This window comes from Carica papaya, chromosome 8, assembly GCF_054855325.1.
Source record: "Carica papaya isolate Zhongbai chromosome 8, ASM5485532v1, whole genome shotgun sequence".
In the NCBI taxonomy this organism is placed as follows: Eukaryota; Viridiplantae; Streptophyta; class Magnoliopsida; order Brassicales; family Caricaceae; genus Carica; species Carica papaya.
The window spans coordinates 15919553-15939291 of NC_142316.1; the positions used below are offsets into that span (position 1 = coordinate 15919553).

Consider the following 19739-nt stretch of genomic DNA (forward strand, 5'->3'; position numbering starts at 1 on the left):
ATCCTAGTACTACTCTCGCCCAAGCACCCTTAACTGCGGAGTTCTTATAGAATCCGTTGCATTAGTGCTTGTATGATCGCTCATGTTTCATTCTGCGCTGCAAATACATACACTCTTTCTCGTTCCATCCCCCCTCCTGTCATTTGTTTCCTTGTGCGTGCGCTCTGCATCTCTCTTTCTCGTTCTAATATCAAGTAAAATGCAACGACACCGTGACTCACCTTTGCGAATGAACCCGCGGTTCATAATTCCATTCGCTCGTAACGTTGAATAACCCATCCGAAAAAAAATGGGTGCAACACGAGAACTTCCCAAGAGGTCACCCATCTGAGTACTACTCTCGCCCAAGCACACTTAACAGCAGAGTTCAGATCCGGTGCATTAGTGCTGGTATGATCGCACCTGTTTCATTTCGCGCTGCAAATACATACAGTCCTTCTCTTTTCTTCCCCCTCCCGTCATTTGTTGCCTGGTGCGTTCACACTTCACCTCTCCTTTTCGTTCTAATATACATTAAAATCCCCCTGCGTGTTGACTCACATTTGCGTATAAACCAACGGACCATAGTTCAAGTCACGCGTAATGTCGAAATGCACATCTGAAAAAAAAAGGGTGCAACACGAGAACTTCTTAGGAGGTAACCCATCCTTGTACTACTTTCGTCAAAGCACACTTAACTGCGGAGTTCTGATGGGATCCGGTGTATTTGTGCTGGTATGATTGCACCTGTTTCATTTCGTGCTGAAAAAACATACACTCCTTCTCCTTCCCTCCCCCCTCCCATCATTTGATTCCTTGTGCGTTCACACTGCACCTCTCCTTCTAGTTCTAATATCAATTAAAATGCCCCAGCTTCTTGACTCACATTTGCGTATAAACCAGCGGACCATAGTTCCAGTCGCGCGTAACGTCGAACGACCTGTCTGAAAAAAAATTTGTGCGACACGAGGACTTCTTAGGAGGTCATCCATTCGAGTACTACTCTCGCCCAAACACACTTAACTGCGGAGTTCTAATGGGATCTGGTGCATTAGTGCTGGTATGATCGCACTTGTATAATTTTGCGCTGCAAATACATACACTCCTTCTCCTCTCTTCCCCCTCCCGTCATTTGTTTCCTTATGCGTGGGCACTGCACCTCCCGTTCTCGTTCTAATATCAAGTAAAATGCCACGGCACCATGACCCACATTTGCAAATAAACCTGCGGACCATAATTCAAGTCGCGCGAAACGTCGAAAGAATTATCTGCAAAAAAATGCGTGCAACACGAGGACTTCCCAAGAAAATGGGTGAAATATAAGGACTTCGCAGGAGGTCACCCATCCTAGTACTACTCTCGCCCAAGAACCCTTAACTTGCGGAGTTCTGATAGAATCCGTTGCATTAGTTCTGGTATGATCGCTCATGTTTCATTCTGCGTTGCAAATACATACACTCTTTCTCCTTCCATCCCCCCTCCCGTCATTTGTTTCCTTGTGCGTGCACTCTGCATCTCTCCTTCTCGTTCTAATATCAAGTAAAATGTCCCGGCACCGTGACTCACATTTGCGAATGAAACAGTGGTTCATAATTTCATTCGCACGTAACGTCGAACGACCCATCCGAAAAAAAAAGGGTGCAACACAAGTACTTCCCAGTAGGTCACACATCCGAGTACTACTCTCGCCCAAGCACACTTAACTGTGGAGTTCTGATGGGATCCGGTGCATTAGTGCTGGTATGATCATACCTAATTAATTTCGTGCTGCAAATACATTCACTCCTTCTCCTTTCTTCCCCCTCCCGTCATTTGTTTCCTTGTGCGTGCGCACTGCACCTCCCATTCTCGTTCAAATATCAAGTAAAATGCCACGGTGCCGTGACTCACATTTGTAAATAAACCTGCGGACCATAATTTAAGTCGCGCATAACGTCGAAAGAATTATCTGCAAAAAAATGGGTGCAACACGAGGACTTCCCAAGAAAATGGGTGAATATAAGGACTTCGCAGGAGGTCACCCATCCTAGTACTACTCTCGCCCCAGCACCCTTAACTTGCGGAGTTCTGATAGAATCCGTTGCATTAGTGCTGGTATGATCGCTCATGTTTCATTCTGCGCTGCAAATACATACACTCTTTCTCCTTCCATCCACCCTCCCGTCATTTGTTTCCTTGTGCGTGCACTTTATATCTCTCATTCTCGTTCTAATATCAAGTAAAATGCCCCCGCACCGTGACTCACCTTTGCGAATGAACCAGTGATTCATAATTCCATTCGCACGTAACGTCGAACGACCCATCCGAAAAAAATGGGTGCAACACGAGGACTTCCCAGGAGGTCACCCATCCGAGTACTACTCTCGCCCAAACACACTTAACTGCGGAGTCCTGATGGGATCCGGTGCATAAGTTGTTTGTATGATCGCATCTGTTTAATTTCGCACCGCAAATACATACACTCTTTCTCTTTCTTTCCCCCTCCCGTCATTTGTTTCCTTGTGCGTGCGCACTGCACGTCCCGTTCTCTTTCTAATATCAAGAAAAATGCCCCCGCACCATGACTCACCTTTGCGAATGAACCAGTGATTCATAATTCCATTCGCACGTAACGTCGAACGACCCATCCGAAAAAAATGGGTGCAACACGAGGACTTCCCAGGAGGTCACCCATCCGAGTACTACTCCCGCCCAAGCACCCATAACTGCGGAGTTCTGATAGAATCCGTTGCATTAGTACTGGTATGATCGCTCATGTTTCATTCTGTGCTGCAAATACATACACTCTTTCTTTTTTCATCCCCCCTCCTGTCATTTGTTTCCTTGTGCGTGCACTCTGCATCTCTCTTTCTCGTTCTAATATCAAGTAAAAAGCCCTGTTATCGTGACTCACCTTTGCGAATGAACCAGCGGTTCATAATTCCTTTCGCGCGTAACGTCGAAGGACCCATTCGAAAAAAAATAGGTGCAACACGAGGCCTTCCCAAGAGGTCACCCATCCGAGTACTACTCTTGCCCAAGCATACATAACTGCGGAGTTCTGATGGGATCTGGTGCTTTAGTGCTGGTATGATCGCACCTGTTTAATTTCGCGCTGTAGATACATACACTCCTCCTTTCTTCCCCCTCCCATAATTTGTTTCCTAGTGCGTGCGAACTTCACCTCCCGTTCTCGTTCAAATATCAAGTAAAATGCCACGGCGCCATGACTCACATTTGCGGATAAACCTGCGGACTATAATTCAAGTCGCGCGCAACGTCGAAAGAATCATCTGCAAAAAAATGGGTGTAACACGAGAACTTCCCAAGAAAATGGGTGAAATATAAGGACTTCGTAGGAGGTCACCCATCCTAGTATTACTCTCGCCCAAGCACCCTTAACTTGGGGAGTTCTAATAGAATTCGTTGCATAAGTTCTGGTATGATCGCTCATGTTTCATTCTGCACTGCAAATACATACACTCTTTCTCCTTCCATCCCCCCTCCCGTCATTTATTTCCTTGTGCGTGCACTCTGCGTCTCTCATTCTCGTTCTAATATCAAGTAAAATGCCCCGACACCGTGACTCACCTTTGCGAATGAACCAGCAGTTCATAATTCCATTCGTGCATAACGTCGAACGACCCATCTGAAAAAAAATGGGCGCAACACGAATTCTTCCCAGGAGGTCACCCATCCGAGTACTACTCTTGCCCATGGACACTTAACTGCGGAGTTCTGATGGGATCCGGTTCATTAGTGCAGGTATGATCGCACCTGTTTTATTTCGTGCTGCAAATATATACACTCCTTCTCCTTTCTTCCCCCTCCCGTCATTTGTTTCCTGGTGCGTTCACAGTTCATCTCTTCTTCTCGATCTAATATCAATTAAAATACCCCTGCGTCTTGACTCACATTTGCGTATAAACCAGCGGACCATAGTTCCAGTCGCGCGTAACGTCGAACAACCCATCGGAAAAAAAAAATGGGTGCAACACGAGAACTTCCCAGGAGGTAAACCATCCATGTACTACTTTCGCCAAAGAACACTTAACTATGGAGTTCTGATGGGATCCGGTGCATTTGTGCTGGTATGATCGCGCCTGTTTCATTTCGTGCTGAAAATAAATACACTCCTTCTCCTTCCCTCCCCCCTCCCATAATTTGTTTCCCTGTGCGTTTACACTACACCTTTCATTCTCGTTCTAATATCGATTAAAATGCTCATGCTTCTTGACTCACATATGCGTCTAAACCAGCGGACCATAGTTCCAGTCGCGCGTAACGTCGAATGACCTGCCTGAAAAAAAATTGGTGTGACACGAGGACTTCCTAAGAGGTCACCCATCCGAGTACTAGTCTCGCCCAAGCACACTTAACTGCGGAGTTCTGATGGGATCCGGTGCATTAGTTCTGGAATGATGACAATTGTTTAATTTCGCGCTGCAAATACATACACTCCTTCTCCTTTCTTCCCCCTCACGTCATTTGTTTCCTTGTGCGTGCGCACTGCACCTCCCATTCTCGTTCAAATATCAAGTAAAATGCCACGGTGTCGTGACTCACATTTGTGAATAAAGATGCGGACCATAATTAAAGTGGCTCGTAACGTCGAAAGAATCCTCTGCAAAAAAATTGGTGCAACACGAGGACTTCTGAAGAAAATGGGTGAAATATAAGGACTTCGCAGGAGGTCACCCATCCTAATACTACTCTCGCCCAAGAACCCTTAACTTGGGGAGTTATGATAGAATCCGTTGCATTAGTACTGGTATGATCGCTCATGTTTCATTCTGCGCTGCAAATACATACACTCTTTCTCCTTCCATCCCCCATCCCGCCATTTGTTTCCTTGTGCGTCCACTTTGCATCTCTCATTCTCGTTCTAATATCAAGTAAAATGTCCAGGCACCGTGACTCACCTTTGCGAATGAACCAGCGGTTCATATATCCATTCGCGTGCAACGTCAAATGACCCATCCGAAAAAACATAGGTGCAACAGGAGGACTTCCCAGGAGGTCACCCATCCGAGTACTACTCTCGCCCAAGCACACTTAACTATGGAATTCTGATGGGATCCGATGCATTAGTGCTGGTATGATCGCACCTGATTAATTTCGCGGTGCAAATACATTCACTTCTTCTCATTTCTTCCCCCTCCCGTTATTTGTTTCCTTGTGCGTTCACACTGCACTTCTCCTTCTTGTTCTAATATCGATTAAAATGCTCCTGCTTCTTGACTCACATTTGCGTATAAACCAGCAGACCATAGTTCAAGTCGCGTGTAACGTCGAACGACCCGTCTGAAAAAAAATTGGTCCGACACGAGGACTTCCCAAGAGGTCAGCCATCTGAGTACTACTCCTGCCCAAGAAAACTTAACTACGGAGTTCTGATGGGATCCGGTGCATTTGTGCAGGTATGATCGCACCTGTTTCATTTCGTGCTGAAAATACAGACACTCCTTCTCCTTCCCTCCCCCTCCCATCATTTGTTTCCTTGTGCGTTCACACTGCCCTCTTCTTCTCGTTCCAATATCGATTAAAATGCCACTGCTTCTTGACTCACATTTGCGTATAAACAAGCGGACCCTTGCTCCAGTCACGCATAACGTCGAACGACCCGTCTGAAAAAAAATTTGTGCGACACGAGGACTTCCCAAGAGGACATCCATCCGAGAACTACTCTCTCCCAAGCACACTTAACTGCGGAGTTCTGATGGGATCAGGTGCATTAGTGCTAGTATGATCGCACCTGTTTAATTTTGCGCTGGAAATACATACACTCCTTCTCCTTTCTTCCCCCTCCCATCATTTGTTTCCTTATGCGTGTGCAATGCACCTCCCGTTCTCGTTCTAATATCAAGTAAAATGCCACGGCGCCGTGACTCACATTTGCGAATAAACCTGCGGACCATAATTCATGTCGCCCGTAACGTCGAAAGAATCATCTGTAAAAAAATGGGTGCAACAAGAGGACTTCCTAAGAAAATGGGTGAAATATAAGGACTTCGCAGGAGGTCACCCATCCTACTACTACTCTCGCCCAAGCACCCTTAACCGCGGAGTTCTGATAGAATCCGTTGCATTAGTGCTGGTGTGATCGCTCATGTTTCATTCTGCGCTGCAAATACATACACTCTTTCTCCTTCCATCCCCCATCCCGTCATTTGTTTCCTTGTGCGTGCACTCTGTATCTCTCTTTCTCGTTCTAATATACAGTAAAAAGCTCCGGCACTGTGACTCACCTTTGCGAATGAACCAGTGGTTCATAAATCTATTCCCACGTAACGTCGAACGACCCATCCGAAAAAAAATTGGTGCAACACGAGGACTTCCCAAGAGGTCACCCATCCGAGTACTACTCTCGCCAAAGCACACTTAACTTTGGAGTCCTGATGGGATCCGGTGCATAAGTGCTGGTATGATCGCACCTGTTTAATTTTGTGCTGCAAATACATACACTTCTTCTCCTTTCTTCCCCTCCCGTCATTTGTTTCCTTATGCGTGCGCACTGCACCTCCCGTTCTCGTTCTAATATCAAGTAAAATGCCACGACACCGTGACTCACATTTGCGAATAAACCTGCGGACCATAATTCAAGTGTCGCGTAACGTCGAAAGAATCATTTGCAAAAAAATGGGTGAAATATAAGGACTTCGCAGGAGGTCACCCATCCTAATACTACTCTCGCCCAAGCACCCTTAACTTGGGGAGTTCTGATAGAATCCGTTGCATTAGTTCTGGTATGATCGCGCATGTTTCATTCTGCGCTGCAAATACATACTCTTTCTCCTTCCATCCCCCCTTCCATCATTTGTTTCCTTGGGCGTGCACTCTATATCTCTCCTTCTCGTTCTAATATGAAGTAAAATGCCCCGGCACCGTTACTCACCTTTGTAAATGAACAAGCAGTTCATGATTCCATTCGTGCGTAACGTCGAACGACTTATTCGAAAAAAAATGGGTGCAACACGAGGACTTCCCAGGAGGTCACCAATTCGAGTACTTTTCTCGCACAAGTACACTTAACAGCGGAGTTCTGATGGGATCCGGTGCTTTAGTGCTGGTATAATCGAACCTGTTTTATTTTGCGATGCAAATACATACACTCCTTCTCTTTTTTTCCATCTCCCGTCATTTGTTTCCTTGTGCGTGCACTCTGCATATCTCCTTCTCGTTCTAATATCAAGTAAAATGCCCCGGCACCGTGACTCACCATTGCGAATGAACCAGCGGTTCATAATTCCATTCGCGCGTAACGTCGAACGACCCATCCGAAAAAAAATAGGTGCAACACGAGGACTTCCCAGGAGGTCACCCATCCGACTACTACTCTCGCCCAAGCACCCTTAACCGCGGAGTTCTGATAGAATCCGTTGCATTAGTGCTGGTGTGATCGCTCATGTTTCATTCTGCGCTCCAAATTCTCCTTCCATCCCCCATCCCGTCATTTGTTTCCTTGTGCGCGCACTCTGTATCTCTCTTTCTCGTTCTAATATACAGTAAAATGCTCCGGCACCGTGACTCACCTTTGCGAATGAACCAGTAGTTCATAATTCTATTCCGGCGTAACGTCGAACGACCCATCCGAAAAAAAATGGGTGCAACACGAGGACTTCACAGGAGGTCACCCATCTGAGTACTACTCTCACCAAAGCATACTTAACTACGGAGTCCTGATGGGCTCCGGTGCATAAGTGCTGGTATGATCGCACCTGTCTAATTTTCGCAAATACATACACTTCTTCTCCTTTCTTCCCCCTCCCGTCATTTGTTTCCTTGTGCGTGCGCACTGCACCTCCCGTTCTCGTTCTAATATCAAGTAAAATGCCACGACGCCGTGACTAACATTTGCGAATAAACATGCGGACCATAATTCAAGTCGCGCGTAACGTCAAAAGAATCATCTGCAAAAAAATGGGTGCAACACGAGGACTTTCGAAGAAAATGGGTGAAATATAAGGACTTCGCAGGAGGTCACCCATCCTAGTACTACTCTCGCCCAAACACCCTTAACTTGCGGAGTTCTGATAGAATCCATTGCATTAGTGCTGGTCTGATTGCTCATGTTTCATTCTGCGCTGCAAATACATACACTCTTTCTTCTTCCATCCCCCCTCCCGTCATTTGTATCCTTTTGCGTGCACTCTGCATCTCTCGTTCTCGTTCTAATATCAAGTAAAATACCCCGGCACCGTGACTCACCTTTGCGAATGAACCAGTAGTTCATAATTCAATTCGTGCGTAACGTCAAACGACCCATCCGAAAAAAAAAAAAGGGTGCAATACGATGACTTCCCAAGAGGTCACCCATCCGAGTACTACTCTCGCCCAAGCACACTTAACTACGGAGTTCTAATGGGATCCGGTGATTTTGTGCTGGTATGATTGCTCCTCTTTGATTTCGCGCTGCAAATACATACACTCCATCTCCTTTCTTCCCCCACCCGTCGTTTGTTTCCTTGTGCGTTCGCACTGCATCTCCCGTTCTCGTTCAAATATCAAGTTTAATGCCACGACGCCGTGACTCACATTTGCGAATAAACTTGCAGACCATAATTCAAGTCGCGCGTAACATCGAAAGAATCATCTGTAAAAAAATGGGTGCAACACGAGGACTTCCCAAGAAAATGGGTGAAATATAAGGACTTCCCAGGAGGTCACCCATCCGAGTACTACTCTCGCCCAAGCACACTTAAATACGGAGTTCTCATGGGATCCGGTGCTTTTGTGCTGGTATGATCGCACCTCTTTAATTTCGCGCTGCAAATACATACACTCCATCTCCTTTCTTCCCCCACCCGTCTTTTGTTTCCTTGTGCGTGCGTACTGCACCTCCCGTTCTCGTTCAAATATCAAGTTTAATGCCACGGCACCGTGACTCACATTTGCGAATAAACTTGCGGACCATAATTCAAGTCGCGCGTAACATTGAAAGAATCATCTGTAAAAAAATGAGTGCAACACGAGGACTTCCCAAGAAAATGGGTGAAATATAAGGACTTCACAGGAGGTCACCCATCCTAGTACTACTCTCGCCCAAACACCCTTAACTTGCGGAGTTCTGATAGAATCCATTGCATTAGTGCTGGTATGATCGCTCATGTTTCATTCTGCGCTGCAAATACATACACTCTTTCTTCTTCCATCCCCCCTCCCGTCATTTGTATCCTTATGCGTGCACTCTGCATCTCTCGTTCTCGTTCTAATATCAAGTAAAATACCCCGGCACCGTGACTCACCTTTGCAAATGAACCAGTAGTTCATAATTCAATTCGCGCGTAACGTCAAACGACCCATCTGAAAAAAAAAAGGGTGCAATACGATGACTTCCCAAGAGGTCACCCATCCGAGTACTACTCTCGCCCAAGCACACTTAACTACGGAGTTCTAATGGGATCCGGTGATTTTGTGCTGGTATGATTGCTCCTCTTTGATTTCGCGCTGCAAATACATACACTCCATCTCCTTTCTTCCCCCACCCGTCGTTTGTTTCCTTGTGCGTGCGCACTGCATCTCCCGTTCTCGTTCAAATATCAAGTTTAATGCCACGACGCCGTGACTCACATTTGCAAATAAACTTGCAGACCATAATTCAAGTCGCGCGTAACATCGAAAGAATCATCTGTAAAAAAATGGGTGCAACACGAGAACTTCCCAAGAAAATGGGTGAAATATAAGGACTTCGCAGGAGGTCACCCATCCTAATACTGCTCTCGCCCAAGCACCCTTAACATGGGGAGTTCTGTTAGAATCCGTTGTATTAGTTCTGGTATGATGGCGCATGTTTCATTCTGCGCTGCAAATACATTCTCTTTCTCCTTCCATCCCCCCTTCCGTCATTTGTTTCCTTGGGCGTGCACTTTACATCTCTCATTCTCGTTCTAATATGAAGTAAAATGCCCCGGCACCGTGACTCACCTTTGTGAATGAACCAGCGGTTCATGATTCCATTCGCGCGTAACGTCGAACGACCTATTCGAAAAAAAATGGGTGCAACACGAGGACTTCCCAGGAGGTCACAAATCCGAGTACTTTTCTCGCACAAGCACACTTAACAGCGGAGTTCTGATGGGATCCGGTGCTTTAGAGCTGGTATGATTGAACGTGTTTTATTTTGTGTGGCAAATACATACACTCCTCCTTTTTTCCCTCTTTCGTCATTTGTTTCCTTCTGCGTGCGCACTGCACCTCCCGTTCTCGTTCAAATATCAAGTTTAATGCCACGGCGCCGTGACTCACATTTGCGAATAAACTTGCGGACCATAATTCAAGTCGCGCGTAACATCGAAAGAATCATCTGTAAAAAAATGGGTGCAACACGAGGACTTCCCAAGAAAATGGGTGAAATATAAGGACTTCCCAGGAGGTCACCCATCCGAGTACTACTCTCGCCCAAGCACACTTAAATACGGAGTTCTCATGGGATCCGGTGCTTTTGTGCTGGTATGATCGCACCTCTTTAATTTCACGCTGCAAATACATACACTCCATCTCCTTTCTTCCCCCACCCGTCGTTTGTTTCCTTGTGCGTGCACACTGCACCTCCCGTTCTCGTTCAAATATCAAGTTTAATGCCACGGCACCGTGACTCACATTTGCGAATAAACTTGCGGACCATAATTCAAGTCGCGCGTAACATCGAAAGAATCATTTGTAAAAAAATGAGTGCAACACGAGGACTTCCCAAGAAAATGGGTGAAATATAAGGACTTCACAGGAGGTCACCCATCCTAATACTGCTCTCGCCCAAGCACCCTTAACTTGGGGAGTTCTGATAGAATCCGTTGCATTAGTTCTTGTATGATCGCGCATGTTTCATTTCGCACTGCAAATACATTCTCTTTCTCCTTCCACCCCCCCTTCCATCATTTGTTTCCTTGGGCGTGCACTCTACATCTCTCCTTCTCGTTCTAATATGAAGTAAAATGCCCCGGTACCGTAACTCACCTTTGTGAATGAACTAGCGATTCATGATTCCATTTGCGCGTAACGTCGAACGACCTATTCAAAAAAAAATGGGTGCAACACGAGGACTTCCCAGGAGGTCACCAATCCGAGTACTTTTCTCGCACAAGTACACTTAACAATGGAGTTCTGATGGGATCCGGTGCTTTAGTGCTGGTATGATCGAACTTGTTTTATTTTGTGCTGCAAATACATACACTGCTTCTCCTTTTTTCCCTCTTCCGTCATTTGTTTCCTTGTGCGTGCGCACTGCACCTCCCGTTCTCGTTCAAATATCAAGTTTAATGCTACGGCGCCGTGAATCACATTTGCGAATAAACTTGCAGACCATAATTCAAGTCGCGCGTAACATTGAAAGAATCATCTGTAAAAAAATGGGTGCAACACGAGGACTTCCCAAGAAAATGGGTGAAATATAAGGACTTCGAAGGAGGTCACCCATCCTAATACTGCTCTCGCCCAAGCACCCTTAACTTGGGGAGTTCTGATAGAATCCATTGCATTAGTTCTGGTATGATCGCACATGTTTCATTCTGCGCTGCAAATACATTTTATTTCTCCTTCCATCCCTCCTTCCGTCATTTGTTTCCTTGGACGTGCACTCTACATCTCTCATTCTCGTTCTAATATGAAGTAAAATGCCCCGGCACCGTGACTCACCTTTGTGAATGAACTAGCGGTTCATGATTCCATTCGTGCGTAACGTCGAACGACCTATTCAAAAAAAAAATGGGTGCAATACGAGGACTTCCCAGGAGGTCACCAATCCAAGTACTTTTCTCGCACAAGCACACTTAACAACAGAGTTCTGATGAGATTCGGTGCTTTAGTGCTAGTATGATCGAACCTGTTTTATTTTGTGCTGCAAATACATACACTCCTTCTCCTTTTTTCCCTCTCCCGTCATTTGTTTCCTTGTGCATGCGCACTACACCTCCCGTTCTCGTTCAAATATCAAGTTTAATGCCACGGCAACGTGATTCACATTTGCGAATAAACTTACGGACCATAATTCAAGTCGCGCGTAACGTTGAAAGAATCCTCTGCAAAAAAATGGGTGTAACACGAGGACTTCCCAATAAAATGGGTGAAATATAAGGACTTCGCAGAAGGTCACCCATCCTAGTACTACTCTCGTCCAAGCACGCTCAACTTTTGGAGTTCTGATAGAATACGTTGCATTAGTTCTGGTATGATCGCTCATGTTTCACTCTGTGCTGTAAATATATACACTCTTTCTCCTCCCATCCCCTTCCCGTCATTTGTTTCCTTATGCGTGCACTATGCATCTCTCATTCTCGTTCTAATATCAAGTAAAATGCCCCGGCACCGTGACTCACCATTGCGAATGAACCAGCGGTTCATAATTCCATTCGCGCGTAATATCGAACGACCCATCTGAAAAAAAATAGGTGCAACACGAGGACTTCCTAAGAGGTCACCCATTCGAGTACTACTCTCGCCCAAGCACACATAGTTGCGGAGTTATGATGGGATCCGTTGCTTTAGTGCTAGTATGATTGCACCTGTTTAAATTCGCACTGCAAATACATACATTCCTTCTCCTTTCTTCCCCCTCCCGTTATTTGTTTCCTTGTGCGTGCGCACTGCACCTCCCGTTCTCGTTCAAATATCAAGTAAAATGCCACGGCGCTGTGACTCACATTTGCGAATAAACATGCTGACCATAATTCAAGTCGCGCGTAACGTCGAAAGAATCTTCTGCAAAAAAATGGGTGCAACACGAGGACTTCCCTAGAAAATGGATGAGATATAAGGACTTCGGAGGAGGTCACCCATCCTAGTACTACTCTCACCCAAACAACCTTAACTTGTGGAGTTCTGATAGAATCCGTTGCATTAGTTCTGGTATGATCGCTCATGTGTCATTCTGCGCTGCAAATACATACACTATTTCTCCTTCCATCCCCCCTCCCGTCATTTGTTTCCTTGTGCGTGCACTCTGCATCTCTCCTTCTCGTTCTAATATAAAGTAAAATGCCCCGGCACTGTGACTCATCTTTGCGAATGAACCAGCGGTTCATAATTCCATTAGTGCGTAACGTCGAACGACCCATCCGAAAAAAAATGGGTGCAAAACGAGGAATTCCCAGGAGGTCACCAATCCGAGTACTACTCTCGCCAAAGCAAACTTAACTGCGGAGTTCTGATGGGATCCGGAGCATTAGTGCTGGTATGATCGCACCTGCTTTATTTCGCGCTGCAAATACATTCACTCCTTCTCATTTGTTCCCCCTCCCTTCATTTGTTTCCTGGTGCGGTCACACTTCACCTCTCCTTGTCGTTCTAATATCAATTAAAATGTCCCTGCGTCTTGACTTACATTTGCGTATAAACCAGCGGAGAATAGTTCCAGTCGTGCGTAATGTCGAACGACCCATCTGAAAAAAAAATGGGTGCAACATGAGAACTTCTAAAGAGGTAACCCATCCTTGTACTACTTTCGCCAAAGCACACATAACTGCGGATATCTGATGGGATCCGGTGCATTTTTGCTGGTATGATCGCACCTGTTTCATTTCGCGCTGAAAATACATACACTCCTTCTCCTTCCCTCCCCCCTCCCATTATTTGTTTTCTTGTGCGTTCACACTGCACCTCTCCTTCTCGTTCTAATATTGATTAAAATGTCCATGCTTCTTGACTCACATTTGCGTATAAACCAACGGACAATAGTTTCAGTCGTGCGTAACGTCGAACGACCCGTCTGAAAAAAAACCGGTGCGATACGAGGACATCCCAGGAGGTCACCCATCCGAGTACTACTATCGCCCAAGCACACTTAACTGCGGAGTTTAGATGGGATCCGGTGCATTTGTGCTGGTATGATCGCACCTGTTTCATTTTGCGCTGAAAATACATACACTCCTTCTCCTTCCCTCCCCCTCCCATCATTTGTTTCACTGTGCGTTCACACTGCACCTCTCTTTCTTGTTCTAATATCGATTAAAATGCCCCTGCTTCTTGACTCACATTTGCCTATAAACCAGCGGACCATAATTCCAGTTGCGCGTAATGTCGAACGACTCGTCTGAAAAAAAATTGGTGGGACACAAAGACTTCCCAAGAGGTCACCCATCCGAGTACTACTCTCACCCAGGCACACTTGACTACGGAGTTCTGATGGGATCCGGTGCATTAGTGCTGGTATGATCGCACTTGTTTAATTTCATGCTGCAAATACATACACTCCTTCTCCTTTCTTCCCCCTCCCGTCATATATTTCCTTGTGCGTACGCACTACACCTCCCGTTCTTGTTCAAATATCAAGTAAAATTTCACGACGCCGTGACTCATATTTGCGAATAAACCTGCGGACCATAATTCAAGTCGCGCGTAACATCGAAAGAATCATCTGCAAAAAAATGGGTGCAACACGAGGACTTCCCAAAAAAATGGGTGAAATATAAGGACTTCGCAGGAGGTAACCCATCCTTGTACTACTCTCGCCCAAGCACCTTTATCTGCGAAGTTCTGATAGAATCTGTTGCGTTAGTGCTGGTATGATCGCACCTGTTTGATTTCGTGCTGAAAAGACATACACTCCTTCTCCTTCCCTCCCCCTCCCATCATTTGTTTCCTTGTACGTTCACATTGCACCTCTCCTTCTCGTTCTAATATCGATTAAAATGCCCCAGCTTCTTGACTCACATTTGCGTATAAACAAGCGGACCCTAGTACCAGTCGCGCGTAACGTCGAACGACCCGTCTGAAAAAAAATTAGTGCGACGCGAGGACTTCTCAGGAGGTCACCCATCCGAGTACTACTCAAGCCCAAGCACACTTAACTACGGAGTTCTGATGGGATCCGGTGCATTATTGCTGGTATGATCTCACCTATTTAATTTTGCGCGGCAAATACATAAAATCCTTCCCCTTTCTTCCCCCTTCCCGTCATTTGTTTCCCTCTGCGTGCGCACTGCACCTCCCGTTCTCGTTCTAATATCAAGTAAAATACCACGACGCCGTGACTCACATTTGCGAATAAACCTGCGGACCATAATTCAAGTCGCGCGTAATGTCGAAAGAATCATCTGCAAAAAAATGGGTGCAACACGAGGACTTACCAAGAAAATGGATGAAATATAAGGACTTCGCAGGAGGTCGCACATCCTAGTATTACTCTCGCCCAAGCACCCTTAACTTGCGGAGTTCTGATAGAATCCGGTGCATTTGTGCTGGTATGATCGCACCTGTCTCATTTGGTGCTGAAAATACATACACTTCTTCTCCTTCCATCGCCCCTCCCGTCATTTGTTTCCTTGTGCATGCACTCTGCATCTCTCCTTCTCGTTCTAATATCAAGTAAAATACCCCGGCACCATGACTCACCTTTGCGAATGAACCAGCGGACCATAGTTCCAGTTGCGCATAACGTCGAACGACCCATCTAAAAAAAAAATGGGTGCAACACGAGGAATTCCCAGGAGGTCACCCATCCTTGTACTACTCTCGCCCAAACACACTTAGCTGCGGAGTTTTGATGGGATCCGGTGCATTAGTGATGGTATGATCGCGCCTGTTTCATTTTGCGCTGCAAATACATACACTCCTTCTCCTTTCTTTCCCCTCCCGTCCTTTGTTTCCTTGTGCGTTCACACTTCATCTCTCCTTCTCGTTCTAATATCAATTAAAATGCCCCTGCGTCTTAATTCACATTTGCGTATAAACCAGCGGACCATAGTTCCAGTTGCACGTAACGTCGAACGACCCATCTAAAAAAAAAATGGGTGCAACACGAGAACTTCCCAGAAGGTAACCCATCCTTGTACTAGTTTCGCCAAAGCACACTTAACTGCGGTGTTCTTATGGGATCCACTGCATTTTTGCTGGTATGATCGCACAAGTTTCATTTCGTGCTGAAAATACATACACTCCTTCTCCTTCCCTCCCCCCTCCCATAATTTGTTTCCTTGTGCGTTCACACTGCACCTCTCTATCTCGTTCTAATATCGATTACAATGTCCATGCTTCTTGACTCACATTTGCGTATAAACAAGTGGACCATAGCTACAGTCGTGCGTAACGTCGAACGACCCGTCTAAAAAAAAAATTGGCACGACACGAGGACATCCAAGGAGTTCACCCATCCGAGTACTATTCTCGCCCAAGCACACTTAACTGCAGAGTTAAGATGGGATCCGATGCATTAGTGCTGGTATGATCGCACCTGTTTAATTTCGCGCTGCAAATACATACACTCCTTATCCTTTCTTTCCCGTCCCGTCATTTGTTTCCTTGTGCGTTCACAATTCAACTCTCCTTCTCGTTCTAATATCAATTAAAATGCTCATGCGTCTTGACTCACATTTGCGTATAAACCAGCGGACAATAGTTCCAGTCGCTCGTAATGTCGAACGACCCATCTGGAAAAAAAATGGGTGTAACACGAGAACTTCCCAGGAGGTAACCCATCCTTGTACTACTTTCCCCAAAGTACACTTAACTACGGAGTTACGATGGGATCCGGTGCATTTGTGCCGGTCTGATCGCACCTGTTTCATTTCGTGGAGAAAATACATACACTCCTTCTCCTTCCCTCCCCCATCCCGTCATTTGTTTCCTTGTGCGTTCACACTGCACATCTCCTTCTCGTTCTAATATTGATTAAAATATCACTTCTTCTTGACTAACATTTACGTATAAACCAGCAGACTATAGTTCCATTCGTGCGTAATGTCGAACGACACGTCTGAAAAAAAATTAGTGCAACACGAGGACTTCGCAGGAGGTCACCCACTCGAGTACTACTCTCGCCCAAGCACACTTAACTGCGGAGTTCTGATTGGATCCAGTGCATTAGTGCTGGTGTGATCGCACCTGTTTAATTTCGCGCTGCAAATACATACACTCCTTCTCCTTTCTTCCCCCTCCCGTCATTTGTTTCCTTGTGTGTGCGCACTGCACCTCCCGTTCTCGTTAATATATCAAGTAAAATTCCACGGCGCCGTGACTCACATTTGCGAATAAACCTACGGACCATAATTCAAGTCGCGCGTAACATCGAAAGAATCATCTGCAAAAAAATGGGTGCAACACGAGGACTTCCCAAGAAAATGGGTGAAATATAAGGACTTCGCAGAAGGTAACCCATCCTAGTACTACTCTCACCCAAGCACCCTTACCTGCAGAGTTCTGATAGAATTCGTTGCATTAGTGCTGGTATGATCGCACCTGTTTTATTTCGTGCTGAAAATACATACACTCCTTCTCCTTCCATCCCCCTCCCATCATTTGTTTCCTTGTGAGTTCACACTGCATCTCTCCTTCTCGTTCTAATATCGATTAAAATGCCCCTGCTTCTTAACTCATATTTGCGTATAAACCAGCGGACCATAGCTCCAGTCGCGCGTAATTTCAAATGACCCATCTGAAAAAAAGTTGGTGCGACACGAGGACATCCGAGGAGGTCACCCATCCGAGTACTACTCTCGCCCAAACACAGTTAACTACGGAGTTTTAATGGGATCCGGTGCATTAGTGCTAGTATGATCGCACCTATTTAATTTCTCGCGGCAAATACATAAAATCCTTCTTCTTTCTTCCCCCTCCCGTAATTTGTTTCCTTGTGCCTGCGCACTGCACCTCCTGTTGTCGTTTAAATATCAAGTAAAATGCCACGGTGTCGTGACTCATATTTGCGAATAAACCTACGGACCATAATTCAAGTCGCGCGTAACGTCGAAAGAATCATCTGCAAAAAAATGGGTGCAACACGAGAACATCCCAAGAAAATGGGTGAAATATAAGGACTTCGTAGGAGGTCACCCATCCTCGTACTACTCTAGCCCAAGCACCCTTAACCACGGAGTTCTGATAGAATCCGTTGCATTAGTTCTGGTATGATCGCTTATGTTTCACTCTACGCAGCAAATATATACACTTTTTCTCCTCCCATCCCCCTTCCCGTCATTTGTTTCCTTGTGCGTGCACTATGCATCTCTCATTCTCGTTCTAATATCAAGTAAAATGCCCCGGCACCGTGACTCACTTTTGCAAATGAACCAGCGATTCATAATTCCATTCGCGGGTAACGTCGAACGACCCATCCGAAAAAAAGTGGATACAACACGAGGACTTCTCAGGAGGTCACTCATCCGAGTACTACTCTCGCCCAAGCACACTTAGTTGTGGAGTTCTGGTGAGATCCGGTGCATTAGTGCTGGTATGATCGCACCTGTTTCATTTCGCGCTACAAATACATACACTCTTTCTCCTTTCGTCCCCCTCCCGTCATTTATTTCCTGCTGCGTTCACACTTTACCTCTCCTTCTTGTTCTAATATCAATTAAAATGCCTCTGTGTCTTGACTCACATTTGCGTATAAACCAGCGGACCATAGTTCCAGTCGCGCGTAACATCGAACGACCGATCTAAAAAAAAATGGGTGCAACACGAGAACTTCCCATGAGGTAACCCATCCTTGAACTACTTTCGCCAAAGCACACTTAACTGCGGAGTTCTAATGGGATCCGGTGCATTTGTGCTGGTATGATCGCACCTATTTCATTTCGTTCTGAAAATACATACACTCCTTCTCCTTCCCTCCCCCCTCCCATCATTTGTTTCCTTGTGCGTTCACACTATACCTCTCATTCTCGTTCTAATATCAATTAAAATGTCCCTGCTTCTTGACTCACATTTGCGTATAAACCAGCGGATCGCAATTATAGTCGCGCGTAACATCGAACGACCCGTCTGAAAAAATTTTGGTGCGACACGAGGACTTCCCAATAGGTCACCCATACGAGTACTACTCTCGCCCAAGCACACTTTACTGCGGAGTTTTGATGGGATCCGGTGCATTAGTGCTGGTATGATCACACCTGTTTAATTTCGCGCTGCAAATACATACACTCCTTCTCCTTTCTTCCCCCTCCCGTCATTTGTTTCCTTGTGCGTTCGCACTGCACCTCCCGTTCTTGTACAAATATCAAGTAAAATGCCACGACGCTGTGACTCACATTTGCGGATAAATCTGTGGACCATAATTAAAGTCACGCGTAACGTCGAAAGAATCATCTGCAAAAAATTGGGTGCAATATGAGGACTTCCTAAGAAATTAGGTGAAATATAAGGACTTCGCAGGGGGTCACCCATCCTAGTACTACTCTCACCCAAGCACCCTTAACTTGCAGAGTTCTGATAGAATCCGTTGCATTAGTGCTGGTATGATCGCTCATGTTTAATTTTGCGCTGCAAATGCATACACTCTTTCTCCTTCCATCCCCCCTCCCGTAATTTGTTTCCTTGTGCGTGCACTCTGGATCTATCCTTCTCGTTATCATGTAAAATGCCCCGGCAACGTGACTCACCTTTGCGAATGAACCAGCGGTTCATAATTCCATTCGCGCGTAACGTCGAACGACCCATAAAAAAAAAATGGGTGCAACACGAGGACTTCCCAGGAGATCACCCATCCGATTACTACTCTCACCCAAGCACACTTAACTGCGGAGTTCTTATGGGATCTGGTGCATTAGTGCTAGTGTGATCGCACTTGTTTCATTTCGCACTGCAAATACATATACTCCTTCTACTTTCTTCCCCCTCCAGTCATTTGTTTCCTGGTGCGTTCACACTTCACCTCTCCTTCTCGTTTCTAATATCAATTAAAATGCTTCTGCGTCTTGACTCACAATTTCGTATAAACCAGCAGATCATAGTTCCAGTCGCGCGTAACGTCGAACGAACGTTCTGAAAAAAAAATGGGTGCAACATGAGAACTTCCCAGGAGGTAACTCATCCTTGTACTACTTTCGCCAAAACAAAATTAACTGCGAAGTTCT

The 19739-nt window shown here is 45.7% G+C and overlaps 2 non-coding genes and 32 pseudogenes across 2 annotated transcripts; all 34 read right to left on the minus strand.

Annotated features, from left to right (window-relative positions):
• Positions 1-290: 290 nt before the first annotated feature.
• Positions 291-404, minus strand: LOC148242756 (5S ribosomal RNA; annotated as a pseudogene).
• A 205-nt stretch (positions 405-609) lies between these two features.
• LOC148242757 (5S ribosomal RNA) lies at positions 610-728 on the minus strand (annotated as a pseudogene).
• Positions 729-934: 206 nt separating this feature from the next.
• On the minus strand, positions 935-1053 carry LOC148242758 (5S ribosomal RNA; annotated as a pseudogene).
• A 561-nt stretch (positions 1054-1614) lies between these two features.
• Positions 1615-1733, minus strand: LOC148242759 (5S ribosomal RNA; annotated as a pseudogene).
• A 233-nt stretch (positions 1734-1966) lies between these two features.
• Positions 1967-2087, minus strand: LOC148242760 (5S ribosomal RNA; annotated as a pseudogene).
• Positions 2088-2292: 205 nt separating this feature from the next.
• Positions 2293-2412, minus strand: LOC148242761 (5S ribosomal RNA; annotated as a pseudogene).
• Positions 2413-2616: 204 nt separating this feature from the next.
• Positions 2617-2735, minus strand: LOC148242762 (5S ribosomal RNA; annotated as a pseudogene).
• A 206-nt stretch (positions 2736-2941) lies between these two features.
• Positions 2942-3060, minus strand: LOC148242763 (5S ribosomal RNA; annotated as a pseudogene).
• A 558-nt stretch (positions 3061-3618) lies between these two features.
• On the minus strand, positions 3619-3737 carry LOC148242764 (5S ribosomal RNA; annotated as a pseudogene).
• Positions 3738-3944: 207 nt separating this feature from the next.
• Positions 3945-4063, minus strand: LOC148242765 (5S ribosomal RNA; annotated as a pseudogene).
• Positions 4064-4269: 206 nt separating this feature from the next.
• Positions 4270-4388, minus strand: LOC148242766 (5S ribosomal RNA; annotated as a pseudogene).
• A 561-nt stretch (positions 4389-4949) lies between these two features.
• On the minus strand, positions 4950-5068 carry LOC148242767 (5S ribosomal RNA; annotated as a pseudogene).
• A 205-nt stretch (positions 5069-5273) lies between these two features.
• LOC148242768 (5S ribosomal RNA) lies at positions 5274-5392 on the minus strand (annotated as a pseudogene).
• A 204-nt stretch (positions 5393-5596) lies between these two features.
• Positions 5597-5715, minus strand: LOC148242769 (5S ribosomal RNA; annotated as a pseudogene).
• A 560-nt stretch (positions 5716-6275) lies between these two features.
• LOC148242770 (5S ribosomal RNA) lies at positions 6276-6394 on the minus strand (annotated as a pseudogene).
• A 528-nt stretch (positions 6395-6922) lies between these two features.
• LOC148242771 (5S ribosomal RNA) lies at positions 6923-7041 on the minus strand (annotated as a pseudogene).
• Positions 7042-7246: 205 nt separating this feature from the next.
• LOC148242772 (5S ribosomal RNA) lies at positions 7247-7365 on the minus strand (annotated as a pseudogene).
• A 194-nt stretch (positions 7366-7559) lies between these two features.
• LOC148242773 (5S ribosomal RNA) lies at positions 7560-7678 on the minus strand (annotated as a pseudogene).
• A 560-nt stretch (positions 7679-8238) lies between these two features.
• On the minus strand, positions 8239-8357 carry LOC148242774 (5S ribosomal RNA). Its single transcript, XR_015815526.1, has one exon. It is a non-coding gene; the product is annotated as a 5S ribosomal RNA (ribosomal RNA).
• A 235-nt stretch (positions 8358-8592) lies between these two features.
• On the minus strand, positions 8593-8711 carry LOC148242775 (5S ribosomal RNA; annotated as a pseudogene).
• A 562-nt stretch (positions 8712-9273) lies between these two features.
• On the minus strand, positions 9274-9392 carry LOC148242776 (5S ribosomal RNA). Its single transcript, XR_015815527.1, has one exon. It is a non-coding gene; the product is annotated as a 5S ribosomal RNA (ribosomal RNA).
• A 910-nt stretch (positions 9393-10302) lies between these two features.
• LOC148242777 (5S ribosomal RNA) lies at positions 10303-10421 on the minus strand (annotated as a pseudogene).
• Positions 10422-12338: 1917 nt separating this feature from the next.
• LOC148242778 (5S ribosomal RNA) lies at positions 12339-12457 on the minus strand (annotated as a pseudogene).
• A 561-nt stretch (positions 12458-13018) lies between these two features.
• LOC148242779 (5S ribosomal RNA) lies at positions 13019-13137 on the minus strand (annotated as a pseudogene).
• Positions 13138-13668: 531 nt separating this feature from the next.
• Positions 13669-13787, minus strand: LOC148242780 (5S ribosomal RNA; annotated as a pseudogene).
• A 205-nt stretch (positions 13788-13992) lies between these two features.
• LOC148242781 (5S ribosomal RNA) lies at positions 13993-14111 on the minus strand (annotated as a pseudogene).
• A 559-nt stretch (positions 14112-14670) lies between these two features.
• On the minus strand, positions 14671-14789 carry LOC148242782 (5S ribosomal RNA; annotated as a pseudogene).
• Positions 14790-15352: 563 nt separating this feature from the next.
• On the minus strand, positions 15353-15471 carry LOC148242783 (5S ribosomal RNA; annotated as a pseudogene).
• A 1182-nt stretch (positions 15472-16653) lies between these two features.
• On the minus strand, positions 16654-16772 carry LOC148242784 (5S ribosomal RNA; annotated as a pseudogene).
• Positions 16773-17331: 559 nt separating this feature from the next.
• Positions 17332-17450, minus strand: LOC148242785 (5S ribosomal RNA; annotated as a pseudogene).
• Positions 17451-18010: 560 nt separating this feature from the next.
• Positions 18011-18129, minus strand: LOC148242786 (5S ribosomal RNA; annotated as a pseudogene).
• Positions 18130-18334: 205 nt separating this feature from the next.
• Positions 18335-18453, minus strand: LOC148242787 (5S ribosomal RNA; annotated as a pseudogene).
• Positions 18454-18659: 206 nt separating this feature from the next.
• LOC148242788 (5S ribosomal RNA) lies at positions 18660-18778 on the minus strand (annotated as a pseudogene).
• Positions 18779-19333: 555 nt separating this feature from the next.
• Positions 19334-19452, minus strand: LOC148242789 (5S ribosomal RNA; annotated as a pseudogene).
• Positions 19453-19739: the final 287 nt, after the last annotated feature.